Source organism: Parasteatoda tepidariorum, chromosome 7 (assembly GCF_982258835.1).
Source record: "Parasteatoda tepidariorum strain Cologne lab strain chromosome 7, Ptep-v5.0, whole genome shotgun sequence".
Taxonomy (NCBI): Eukaryota; Metazoa; Arthropoda; class Arachnida; order Araneae; family Theridiidae; genus Parasteatoda; species Parasteatoda tepidariorum.
This window is the reverse complement of record NC_141761.1, coordinates 3,958,263-3,972,543: the sequence shown is the minus strand read 5'-3', so window position 1 is coordinate 3,972,543 and position 14,281 is coordinate 3,958,263.

The following is a 14,281-nucleotide window of genomic DNA, read 5'->3' as shown; positions in this document are numbered from 1 at the left end:
CCCACAATCTGCCAAAATAAGTTTTGTTTACTAACCAGAAGGTGGTGTTTTAAGTTAAATATTCGCGGGCAGGCATGTAAATCATGGCGCAGTTGGTAAAGCTGTGTGGCGAGTTAGATTTGTTGTCCCGGGGGCCACGGGTTCGAATCCCAACGACGGAGGACATTCAAATTTTTTTTTATATATTATTTTTTTAAATATATTTTTAGATATTTTAATGTGAAACAAATGTTCTGTATATAAAAAAAACTATTTTTTCTTTGGGAAATAGCGAATAATAGCTAATAATCGGATAAATTTCGGATAAATTTTATTTATTTATTTATTTTAATTTATATTATTTTTTTAAACTTCTTTTCAATATTTTTAAGCGATTAAAGCGTTCTATATGTGAAAAGAAATATTTTTCTTTGTTAAAGAGCGAATAAAGACGGAAAACGGGACAGAAGTCACATCAGGAGGCACCCACACATCACACCCCGTAACTCCCTATAATATTAACCTATAAATTTCAAACTCTGCGCAAAATTAGAATTTAATGTATCAAACAATTGTACCGAAGGATTTTTTTATATACCAATTAGTGGGCCCACAATCTGCCAAAATAAGTTTTGTTTACTTACCGGAAGGTGGTGTTTTAAGTTAAATATTCGCGGGCAGGCATGTGAATCATGGCGCAGTTGGTAAAGCTGTGTGGCGAGTTAGATTTGTTGTCCCGGGGGCCATGGGTTCGAATCCCTTCGACGGTCGACATTCAAATTTTTTCTTTTTTCATATATTATTTTTTTAAATATATTTTTAGTTATTTTAACGTGAATCAAGTGTTCTGTATATAGAAAAAAACTATTTTTTCTTTGGGAAATAGCGAATAATAGCTAATAATCGGATAAATTTCGGATAAATTTTATTTATTTATTTATTTTAATTTATATTATTTTTTTAAACTTCTTATCAATATTTTAAAGCGATTAAAGCGTTCTATATGCGAAAACAAATATTTCTCTTTGTTAAAGAGCGAATAAAGGCAGAAAACGGGCAGAAATCACATCAGGAGGCACGCACACATCACACCCCGTAACTCCCTATAATATTAACCTATAAATTTCAAACTCAGCCCAAAATTAGAATTTAATGTATCAAACAATTGTACCGAAGGATTTTTTTATATACCAATTAGTGGGCCCACAATCTGCCAAAATAAGTTTTGTTTTCTAACCGGAAGGTGGTGTTTTAAGTTAAATATTCGAGGGCAGGCATCTGAATCATGGCGCAGTTGGTAAAGCTGTGTGGCGAGTTAGATTTGTGGTCTCGGGGGCCATGGGTTCGAATCCCTGCGATGGTCGACATTCAAATTTTTTCTTTTTTTATATATTATTTTTTTAAATATATTTTTTGATATTTTAACGTGAATCAAGTGTTCTGTATATAGAAAAAAACTATTTTTTCTTTGGGAAATAGCGAATAATAGCTAATAATCGGATAAATTTCGGATAAATTTTATTTATTTATTTATTTTAATTTATATTATTTTTTTAAACTTCTTTTCAATATTTAAAAGCGATTAAAGCGTTCTATATGTGAAAAGAAATATTTTTCTTTGTTAAAGAGCGAATAAAGGCAGAAAACGGACAGAAGTCACATCAGGAGGCACGCACACATCACACCCCGTAACTCCCTATAATATTAACCTATAAATTTCAAACTCTGCGCAAAATTAGAATTTAATGTATCAAACAATTGTACCGAAGGATTTTTTTATATACCAATTAGTGGGCCCACAATCTGCCAAAATAAGTTTTGTTTTCTAACCGGAAGGTGGTGTTTTAAGTTAAATATTCGAGGGCAGGCATCTGAATCATGGCGCAGTTGGTAAAGCTGTGTGGCGAGTTAGATTTGTGGTCTCGGGGGCCATGGGTTCGAATCCCTGCGATGGTCGACATTCAAATTTTTTCTTTTTTTATATATTATTTTTTTAAATATATTTTTTGATATTTTAACGTGAATCAAGTGTTCTGTATATAGAAAAAAACTATTTTTTCTTTGGGAAATAGCGAATAATAGCTAATAATCGGATAAATTTCGGATAAATTTTATTTATTTATTTATTTTAATTTATATTATTTTTTTAAACTTCTTTTCAATATTTAAAAGCGATTAAAGCGTTCTATATGTGAAAAGAAATATTTTTCTTTGTTAAAGAGCGAATAAAGGCAGAAAACGGTACAGAAGTCACATCTGCAGGCACCCACACATCACACCCCGTAACTCCCTATAATATTAACCTATAAATTTCAAACTCTGCGCAAAATTAGAATTTAATGTATCAAACAATTGTACCGAAGGATTTTTTTATATACCAATTAGTGGGCCCACAATCTGCCAAAATAAGTTTTGTTTACTTACCGGAAGGTGGTGTTTTAAGTTAAATATTCGCGGGCAGGCATGTGAATCATGGTGCAGTTGGTAAAGCTGTGTGGCGAGTTAGATTTGTTGTCCCTGGGGCCATGGGTTCGAATCCCTTCGACGGTCGACATTCAAATTTTTTCTTTTTTCATATATTATTTTTTTAAATATATTTTTAGTTATTTTAACGCGAATCAAGTGTTCTGTATATAGAAATAAACTATTTTTTCTTTGGGAAATAGCGAATAATAGCTAATAATCGGATAAATTTCGGATAAATTTTATTTATTTATTTATTTTAATTTATATTATTTTTTTTCTTTTCTTTTCAATATTTTAAAGCGATTAAAGCGTTCTATATGTGAAAAGAAATATTTTTTTTTGTTAAAGAGCGAATAAAGGCAGAAAACGGACAGAAGTCACATCAGGAGGCACGCACACATCACACCCCGTAACTCCCTATAATATTAACCTATAAATTTCAAACTCCGCCCAAAATTAGAATTCAATGTATCAAACAATTGTACCGAAGGATTTTTTTATATACCAATTAGTGGGCCCACAATCTGCCAAAATAAGTTTTGTTTACTTACCGGAAGGTGGTGTTTTAAGTTAAATATTCGCGGGCAGGCATGTGAATGATGGCGCAGTTGGTAAAGCTGTGTGGCGAGTTAGATTTGTGGTCCCGGGGGCCATGGGTTCGAATCCATGCGATGGTCGACATTCAAATTTTTTCTTTTTTTATATACTATTTTTTAAAATATATTTTTTGTTATTTTAACGTGAATCAAGTGTTCTGTATATAGAAAAAAACTATTTTTTATTTGGGAAATAGCGAATAATAGCTAATAATCGGATAAATTTCGGATAAATTTTATTAATTTATTTATTTTAATTTAAATTATTTTTTTTAACTTCTTTTCAATATTTAAAAGCGATTAAAGCGTTCTATATGTGAAAAGAAATATATTTCTTTGTTAAAGAGCGAATAAAGGCAGAAAACGGACAGAAGTCACATCAGGAGGCACGCACACATCACACCCCGTAACTCCCTATAATATTAACCTATAAATTTCAAACTTCGCCCAAAATCAGAATTTAATGTATCAAACAATTGTACCGAAGGATTTTTTTATATACCAATTAGTAGGCCCACAATCTGCCAAAATAAGTTTTGTTTACTAACCAGAAGGTGGTGTTTTAAGTTAAATATTCGCGGGCAGGCATGTGAATCATGGCGCAGTTGGTAAAGCTGTGTGGCGAGTTAGATTTGTTGTCCCGGGGGCCACGGGTTCGAATCCCTGCGACGGACGACATTCAAATTTTTTTTTTATATATTATTTTTTTTAATATATTTTTAGATATTTTAACGTGAAACAAATGTTCTGTATATAAAAAAAAACTATTTTTTCTTTGGGAAATAGCGAATAATAGCTAATAATCGGATAAATTTCGGATAAATTTTATTTATTTATTTATTTTAATCTATATTATTTTTTTAAACTTCTTTTCAATATTTTTAAGCGATTAAAGCGTTCTATATGTGAAAAGAAATATTTTTCTGTGCTAAAGAGCGAATAAAGGCAGAAAACGGACAGAAGTCACATCAGGAGGCACGCACACATCACACCCCGTTACTCCCTATAATATTAACCTATAAATTTCAAACTCCGCCCGAAATTAGAATTTAATGTATCAAACAATTGTACCGAAGGATTTTTTTATATACCAATTAGTAGGCCCACAATCTGCCAAAATATGTTTTGTTTACTAAACGGAAGGTGGTGTTTTCAGTTAAATACTCGCGCGCAGGCATGTGAATCATGGCGCAGTTGGTAAAGCTGAGTGGCGAGTTAGATTTGTGGTCCCGGGGGCCATGGGTTCGAATCCTTGCGACGGTCGACATTCAAATTTTTTCTTTTTTTATATATTATTTGTTTAAATATATTTTTTGATATTTTAACGTGAATCAAGTGTTCTGTATATAGAAAAAAACTATTTTTTATTTGGGAAATAGCGAATAATAGCTAATAATTGGATAAATTTCGGATAAATTTTATTTATTTATTTATTTTAATTTATATAATTTTTTTATTTTCTTTTCAATATTTTAAAGCGATTAAAGCGTTCTATATGTGAAAAGAAATATTTTTTTTTTGTTAAAGAGCGAATAAGGGCAGAAAACGGGCAGAAATCACATCAGGAGGCACGCACACATCACACCCCGTAACTCCCTATAATATTAACCTATAAATTTCAAACTCAGCCCAAAATTAGAATTTAATGTATCAAACAATTGTACCGAAGGATTTTTTTATATACCAATTAGTGGGCCCACAATCTGCCAAAATAAGTTTTGTTTACTTACCGGAAGGTGGTGTTTTAAGTTAAATATTCGCGGGCAGGCATGTGAATCATGGCGCAGTTGGTAAAGCTGTGTGGCGAGTTAGATTTGTTGTCCCGGGGGCCATGGGTTCGAATCCCTTCGACGGTCGACATTCAAATTTTTTCTTTTTTCATATATTATTTTTTTAAATATATTTTTTGTTATTTTAACGTGAATCAAGTGTTCTGTATATAGAAAAAAACTATTTTTTCTTTGGGAAATAGCGAATAATAGCTAATAATCGGATAAATTTTTTTAATTTATTTATTTTAATTTAAATTATTTTTTTAAACTTCTTTTCAATATTTTAAAGCGATTAAAGCGTTCTATATGTGAAAAGAAATATTTTTCTTTGTTAAAGAGCGAATAAAGGCAGAAAACGGACAGAAGTCACATCAGGAGGCACGCACACATCACACCCCGTAACTCTCTATAATATTAACCTATAAATTTCAAACTTCGCCCAAAATCAGAATTTAATGTATCAAACAATTGTACCGAAGGATTTTTTTATATACCAATTAGTAGGCCCACAATCTGCCAAAATAAGTTTTGTTTACTAACCAGAAGGTGGTGTTTTAAGTTAAATATTCGCGGGCAGGCATGTGAATCATGGCGCTGTTGGTAAAGCTGTGTGGCGAGTTAGATTTGTTGTCCCGGGGGCCACGGGTTCGAATCCCTGCGACGGACGACATTCAAATTTTTTTTTTATATATTATTTTTTTAAATATATTTTTAGATATTTTAATGTGAAACAAATGTTCTGTATATAAAAAAAACTATTTTTTCTTTGGGAAATAGCGAATAATAGCTAATAATCGGATAAATTTCGGATAAATTTTATTTATTTATTTATTTTAATTTATATTATTTTTTTAAACTTCTTTTCAATATTTTTAAGCGATTAAAGCGTTCTATATGTGAAAAGAAATATTTTTCTTTGTTAAAGAGCGAATAAAGACAGAAAACGGGACAGAAGTCACATCAGGAGGCACCCACACATCACACCCCGTAACTCCCTATAATATTAACCTATAAATTTCAAACTCTGCGCAAAATTAGAATTTAATGTATCAAACAATTGTACCGAAGGATTTTTTTATATACCAATTAGTGGGCCCACAATCTGCCAAAATAAGTTTTGTTTTCTAACCGGAAGGTGGTGTTTTAAGTTAAATATTCGAGGGCAGGCATCTGAATCATGGCGCAGTTGGTAAAGCTGTGTGGCGAGTTAGATTTGTGGTCTCGGGGGCCATGGGTTCGAATCCCTGCGATGGTCGACATTCAAATTTTTTCTTTTTTTATATATTATTTTTTTAAATATATTTTTTGATATTTTAACGTGAATCAAGTGTTCTGTATATAGAAAAAAACTATTTTTTCTTTGGGAAATAGCGAATAATAGCTAATAATCGGATAAATTTCGGATAAATTTTATTTATTTATTTATTTTAATTTATATTATTTTTTTAAACTTCTTTTCAATATTTAAAAGCGATTAAAGCGTTCTATATGTGAAAAGAAATATTTTTCTTTGTTAAAGAGCGAATAAAGGCAGAAAACGGTACAGAAGTCACATCTGCAGGCACCCACACATCACACCCCGTAACTCCCTATAATATTAACCTATAAATTTCAAACTCTGCGCAAAATTAGAATTTAATGTATCAAACAATTGTACCGAAGGATTTTTTTATATACCAATTAGTGGGCCCACAATCTGCCAAAATAAGTTTTGTTTACTTACCGGAAGGTGGTGTTTTAAGTTAAATATTCGCGGGCAGGCATGTGAATCATGGTGCAGTTGGTAAAGCTGTGTGGCGAGTTAGATTTGTTGTCCCTGGGGCCATGGGTTCGAATCCCTTCGACGGTCGACATTCAAATTTTTTCTTTTTTCATATATTATTTTTTTAAATATATTTTTAGTTATTTTAACGTGAATCAAGTGTTCTGTATATAGAAATAAACTATTTTTTCTTTGGGAAATAGCGAATAATAGCTAATAATCGGATAAATTTCGGATAAATTTTATTTATTTATTTATTTTAATTTATATTATTTTTTTTCTTTTCTTTTCAATATTTTAAAGCGATTAAAGCGTTCTATATGTGAAAAGAAATATTTTTTTTTGTTAAAGAGCGAATAAAGGCAGAAAACGGACAGAAGTCACATCAGGAGGCACGCACACATCACACCCCGTAACTCCCTATAATATTAACCTATAAATTTCAAACTCCGCCCAAAATTAGAATTCAATGTATCAAACAATTGTACCGAAGGATTTTTTTATATACCAATTAGTGGGCCCACAATCTGCCAAAATAAGTTTTGTTTACTTACCGGAAGGTGGTGTTTTAAGTTAAATATTCGCGGGCAGGCATGTGAATGATGGCGCAGTTGGTAAAGCTGTGTGGCGAGTTAGATTTGTGGTCCCGGGGGCCATGGGTTCGAATCCATGCGATGGTCGACATTCAAATTTTTTCTTTTTTTATATACTATTTTTTAAAATATATTTTTTGTTATTTTAACGTGAATCAAGTGTTCTGTATATAGAAAAAAACTATTTTTTATTTGGGAAATAGCGAATAATAGCTAATAATCGGATAAATTTCGGATAAATTTTATTTATTTATTTATTTTAATTTATATTATTTTTTTTCTTTTCTTTTCAATATTTTAAAGCGATTAAAGCGTTCTATATGTGAAAAGAAATATTTTTTTTTGTTAAAGAGCGAATAAAGGCAGAAAACGGACAGAAGTCACATCAGGAGGCACGCACACATCACACCCCGTAACTCCCTATAATATTAACCTATAAATTTCAAACTCCGCCCAAAATTAGAATTCAATGTATCAAACAATTGTACCGAAGGATTTTTTTATATACCAATTAGTGGGCCCACAATCTGCCAAAATAAGTTTTGTTTACTTACCGGAAGGTGGTGTTTTAAGTTAAATATTCGCGGGCAGGCATGTGAATGATGGCGCAGTTGGTAAAGCTGTGTGGCGAGTTAGATTTGTGGTCCCGGGGGCCATGGGTTCGAATCCATGCGATGGTCGACATTCAAATTTTTTCTTTTTTTATATACTATTTTTTAAAATATATTTTTTGTTATTTTAACGTGAATCAAGTGTTCTGTATATAGAAAAAAACTATTTTTTATTTGGGAAATAGCGAATAATAGCTAATAATCGGATAAATTTCGGATAAATTTTATTTATTTATTTATTTTAATTTATATTATTTTTTTTCTTTTCTTTTCAATATTTAAAAGCGATTAAAGCGTTCTATATGTGAAAAGAAATATTTTTCTTTGTTAAAGAGCGAATAAAGGCAGAAAACGGACAGAAGTCACATCAGGAGGCACGCACACATCACACCCCGTAACTCCCTATAATATTAACCTATAAATTTCAAACTTCGCCCAAAATCAGAATTTAATGTATCAAACAATTGTACCGAAGGATTTTTTTATATACCAATTAGTAGGCCCACAATCTGCCAAAATAAGTTTTGTTTACTAACCAGAAGGTGGTGTTTTAAGTTAAATATTCGCGGGCAGGCATGTGAATCATGGCGCAGTTGGTAAAGCTGTGTGGCGAGTTAGATTTGTTGTCCCGGGGGCCACGGGTTCGAATCCCTGCGACGGACGACATTCAAATTTTTTTTTTATATATTATTTTTTTTAATATATTTTTAGATATTTTAATGTAAAACAAATGTTCTGTATATAAAAAAAAACTATTTTTTCTTTGGGAAATAGCGAATAATAGCTAATAATCGGATAAATTTCGGATAAATTTTATTTATTTATTTATTTTAATCTATATTATTTTTTTAAACTTCTTTTCAATATTTTTAAGCGATTAAAGCGTTCTATATGTGAAAAGAAATATTTTTCTTTGTTAAAGAGCGAATAAAGGCAGAAAACGGTACAGAAGTCACATCTGCAGGCACCCACACATCACACCCCGTAACTCCCTATAATATTAACCTATAAATTTCAAACTCCGCCCAAAATTAGAATTCAATGTATCAAACAATTGTACCGAAGGATTTTTTTATATACCAATTAGTGGGCCCACAATCTGCCAAAATAAGTTTTGTTTACTTACCGGAAGGTGGTGTTTTAAGTTAAATATTCGCGGGCAGGCATGTGAATGATGGCGCAGTTGGTAAAGCTGTGTGGCGAGTTAGATTTGTGGTCCCGGGGGCCATGGGTTCGAATCCATGCGATGGTCGACATTCAAATTTTTTCTTTTTTTATATACTATTTTTTAAAATATATTTTTTGTTATTTTAACGTGAATCAAGTGTTCTGTATATAGAAAAAAACTATTTTTTATTTGGGAAATAGCGAATAATAGCTAATAATCGGATAAATTTCGGATAAATTTTATTAATTTATTTATTTTAATTTAAATTATTTTTTTTAACTTCTTTTCAATATTTTAAAGCGATTAAAGCGTTCTATATGTGAAAAGAAATATTTTTCTGTGCTAAAGAGCGAATAAAGGCAGAAAACGGACAGAAGTCACATCAGGAGGCACGCACACATCACACCCCGTTACTCCCTATAATATTAACTTATAAATTTCAAACTCCGCCCGAAATTAGAATTTAATGTATCAAACAATTGTACCGAAGGATTTTTTTATATACCAATTAGTAGGCCCACAATCTGCCAAAATATGTTTTGTTTACTAACCGGAAGGTGGTGTTTTCAGTTAAATACTCGCGCGCAGGCATGTGAATCATGGCGCAGTTGGTAAAGCTGAGTGGCGAGTTAGATTTGTGGTCCCGGGGGCCATGGGTTCGAATCCTTGCGACGGTCGACATTCAAATTTTTTCTTTTTTTATATATTATTTGTTTAAATATATTTTTTGATATTTTAACGTGAATCAAGTGTTCTGTATATAGAAAAAAACTATTTTTTATTTGGGAAATAGCGAATAATAGCTAATAATTGGATAAATTTCGGATAAATTTTATTTATTTATTTATTTTAATTTATATAATTTTTTTATTTTCTTTTCAATATTTTAAAGCGATTAAAGCGTTCTATATGTGAAAAGAAATATTTTTTTTTTGTTAAAGAGCGAATAAGGGCAGAAAACGGGCAGAAATCACATCAGGAGGCACGCACACATCACACCCCGTAACTCCCTATAATATTAACCTATAAATTTCAAACTCAGCCCAAAATTAGAATTTAATGTATCAAACAATTGTACCGAAGGATTTTTTTATATACCAATTAGTGGGCCCACAATCTGCCAAAATAAGTTTTGTTTACTTACCGGAAGGTGGTGTTTTAAGTTAAATATTCGCGGGCAGGCATGTGAATCATGGCGCAGTTGGTAAAGCTGTGTGGCGAGTTAGATTTGTTGTCCCGGGGGCCATGGGTTCGAATCCCTTCGACGGTCGACATTCAAATTTTTTCTTTTTTCATATATTATTTTTTTAAATATATTTTTTGTTATTTTAACGTGAATCAAGTGTTCTGTATATAGAAAAAAACTATTTTTTCTTTGGGAAATAGCGAATAATAGCTAATAATCGGATAAATTTTTTTAATTTATTTATTTTAATTTAAATTATTTTTTTAAACTTCTTTTCAATATTTTAAAGCGATTAAAGCGTTCTATATGTGAAAAGAAATATTTTTCTTTGTTAAAGAGCGAATAAAGGCAGAAAACGGACAGAAGTCACATCAGGAGGCACGCACACATCACACCCCGTAACTCTCTATAATATTAACCTATAAATTTCAAACTTCGCCCAAAATCAGAATTTAATGTATCAAACAATTGTACCGAAGGATTTTTTTATATACCAATTAGTAGGCCCACAATCTGCCAAAATAAGTTTTGTTTACTAACCAGAAGGTGGTGTTTTAAGTTAAATATTCGCGGGCAGGCATGTGAATCATGGCGCTGTTGGTAAAGCTGTGTGGCGAGTTAGATTTGTTGTCCCGGGGGCCACGGGTTCGAATCCCTGCGACGGACGACATTCAAATTTTTTTTTTATATATTATTTTTTTAAATATATTTTTAGATATTTTAATGTGAAACAAATGTTCTGTATATAAAAAAAACTATTTTTTCTTTGGGAAATAGCGAATAATAGCTAATAATCGGATAAATTTCGGATAAATTTTATTTATTTATTTATTTTAATTTATATTATTTTTTTAAACTTCTTTTCAATATTTTTAAGCGATTAAAGCGTTCTATATGTGAAAAGAAATATTTTTCTTTGTTAAAGAGCGAATAAAGACAGAAAACGGGACAGAAGTCACATCAGGAGGCACCCACACATCACACCCCGTAACTCCCTATAATATTAACCTATAAATTTCAAACTCTGCGCAAAATTAGAATTTAATGTATCAAACAATTGTACCGAAGGATTTTTTTATATACCAATTAGTGGGCCCACAATCTGCCAAAATAAGTTTTGTTTACTAACCGGAAGCTGGTGTTTTAAGTTAAATATTCGAGGGCAGGCATGTGAATCATGGCGCAGTTGGTAAAGCTGTGCGACGAGTTAGATTTGTGGTCCCGGGGGCCATGGGTTCGAATCCCTAAGATGGTCGACATTCAAATTTTTTCTTTTTTTATATATTATTTTTTTAAATATATTTTTTGATATTTTAACGTGAATCAAGTGTTCTGTATATAGAAAAAAAACTATTTTTTCTTTGGGAAATAGCGAATAATAGCTAATAATCGGATAAATTTCGGATAAATTTTATTTATTTATTTATTTTAATTTATATTATTTTTTTAAACTTCTTATCAATATTTTAAAGCGATTAAAGCGTTCTATATGCGAAAACAAATATTTCTCTTTGTTAAAGAGCGAATAAAGGCAGAAAACGGGCAGAAATCACATCAGGAGGCACGCACACATCACACCCCGTAACTCCCTATAATATTAACCTATAAATTTCAAACTCCGCCCAAAATTAGAATTCAATGTATCAAACAATTGTACCGAAGGATTTTTTTATATACCAATTAGTGGGCCCACAATCTGCCAAAATAAGTTTTGTTTACTTACCGGAAGGTGGTGTTTTAAGTTAAATATTCGCGGGCAGGCATGTGAATGATGGCGCAGTTGGTAAAGCTGTGTGGCGAGTTAGATTTGTGGTCCCGGGGGCCATGGGTTCGAATCCCTGCGATGGTCGACATTCAAATTTTTTCTTTTTTTATATACTATTTTTTAAAATATATTTTTTGTTATTTTAACGTGAATCAAGTGTTCTGTATATAGAAAAAAACTATTTTTTCTTTGGGAAATAGCGAATAATAGCTAATAATCGGATACATTTCGGACAAATTTTATTTATTTTTTTATTTTAATTTATATACTTTTTTAAACTTCTTTTCAATATTTTAAAGCGATTAAAGCGTTCTATATGTGAAAAGAAATATTTTTCTGTGTTAAAGAGCGAATAAAGGCAGAAAACGGACAGAAGTCACATCAGGAGGCACGCACACATCACACCCCGTAACTCCCTATAATATTAACCTATAAATTTCAAACTCCGCCCGAAATTAGAATTTAATGTATCAAACAATTGTACCGAAGGATTTTTTTATATACCAATTAGTAGGCCCACAATCTGCCAAAATATGTTTTATTTACTAACCGGAAGGTGGTGTTTTCAGTTAAATACTCGCGCGCAGGCATGTGAATCATGGCGCAGTTGGTAAAGCTGTGTGGCGAGTTAGATTTGTGGTCCCGGGGGCCATGGGTTCGAATCCTTGCGACGGTCGACATTCAAATTTTTTCTTTTTTTATATATTATTTTTTTAAATATATTTTTTGATATTTTAACGTGAATCAAGTGTTCTGTATATAGAAAAAAACTATTTTTTATTTGGGAAATAGCGAATAATAGCTAATAATCGGATAAATTTCGGATAAATTTTATTTATTTATTTATTTTAATTTATATTATTTTTTTAAAATTCTTTTCAATATTTTAAAGCGATTAAAGCGTTCTATATGTGAAAAGAAATATTTTTCTTTGTTAAAGAGTGAATAAAGGCAGAAAACGGGACAGAAGTCACATCAGGAGGCACGCACACATCACACCCCGTAACTCCCTATAATATTAACCTATAAGTTTCAAACTCCGCCCAAAATTAGAATTTAATGTATTAAACAATTGTACCGAAGGATTTTTTTATATACCAATTAGTGGGCCCGCAATCTGCCAAAATAAGTTTTGCTTACTAACCGGAAGGTGGTGTTTTAAGTTAAATATTCGAGGGCAGGCTTGTGAATCATGGCGCAGTTGGTAAAGCTGTGTGGCGAGTTAGATTTGTGGTCCCGGGGGCCATGGGTTCGAATCCCTGCGATGGTCGACATTCAAATTCTTTCCTTTTTTATATATTATTTTTTTAAATATATTTTTTGATATTTTAATGTGAAACAAATGTTCGTCATATAAAAAAAACTATTTTTTCTTTGGGAAATAGCGAATAATAGGTAATAATCAGATAAATTTCGGATAAATTTTATATATCTATTTATTTTAATTTATATTATTTTTTTAAGCTTCTTTTCAATATTTTAAACCGATTAAAGCGTTCTATATGTGAAAAGAAATATTTTTCTTTGTTAAAGAGCGAATAAAGGCAGAAAACGCGGCAGAAGTCAAATCAGGAGGCACGCACACATCACACCCCGTAACTCCCTATAATATTAACCTATAAATTTCAAACTCCGCCCAAAATCAGAATTTCATGTATAAAACAATGGTACCGAAGGATTTTTTTATATACCAATTAGTGGGCCCACTATCTGCCAAAATAAGTTTTGTTTACTAACCGGAAGGTGGTGTTTTAAGTTAAATATTCGCGGGCAGCCATGTGAATCATGGCGCAGTTGGTAAAGCTGTGTGGCAAGTTAGATTTGTTTTCCCGGGAGCCATGGGTTCGAAACGCTGCGACGGTCGGCATTCATATTTTTTCTTTTTTTATATATTATTTTTTTAAATATATTTTTTGATATTTTAACGTGAATCAAGTGTTCTGTATATAAAAAAATATTTTTTCTTTGGGAAATAGCGAATAATAGCTAATAATCGGATAAATTTAGGATAAATTTTATATATTTATTTATTTTAATTTATATTATTTTTTTAAACTTCTTTTCAATATTTTAAAGCGATTAAAGCGTTCTATATGTGAAAAGAAATATTTTTCTTTGTTAAAGAGCGAATAAAGGCAGAAAACGGGGCAGAAGTCAAATCAGGAGGCACGCACACATCACACCCCGTAACTTCCTATAATATTAACCTATAAATTTCAAACTCTGCCCAAAATCAGAATTTAATGTATAAAACAATGGTACCGAAGGATTTTTTTTATACCAATTAGTGTGCCCACAATCCGCCAAAATAAGTTTTGTTTACTAACCGGAAGGTGGTGTTTTAAGTTAAATATTCGCGGGCAGGCATGTGAATCATGGCGCA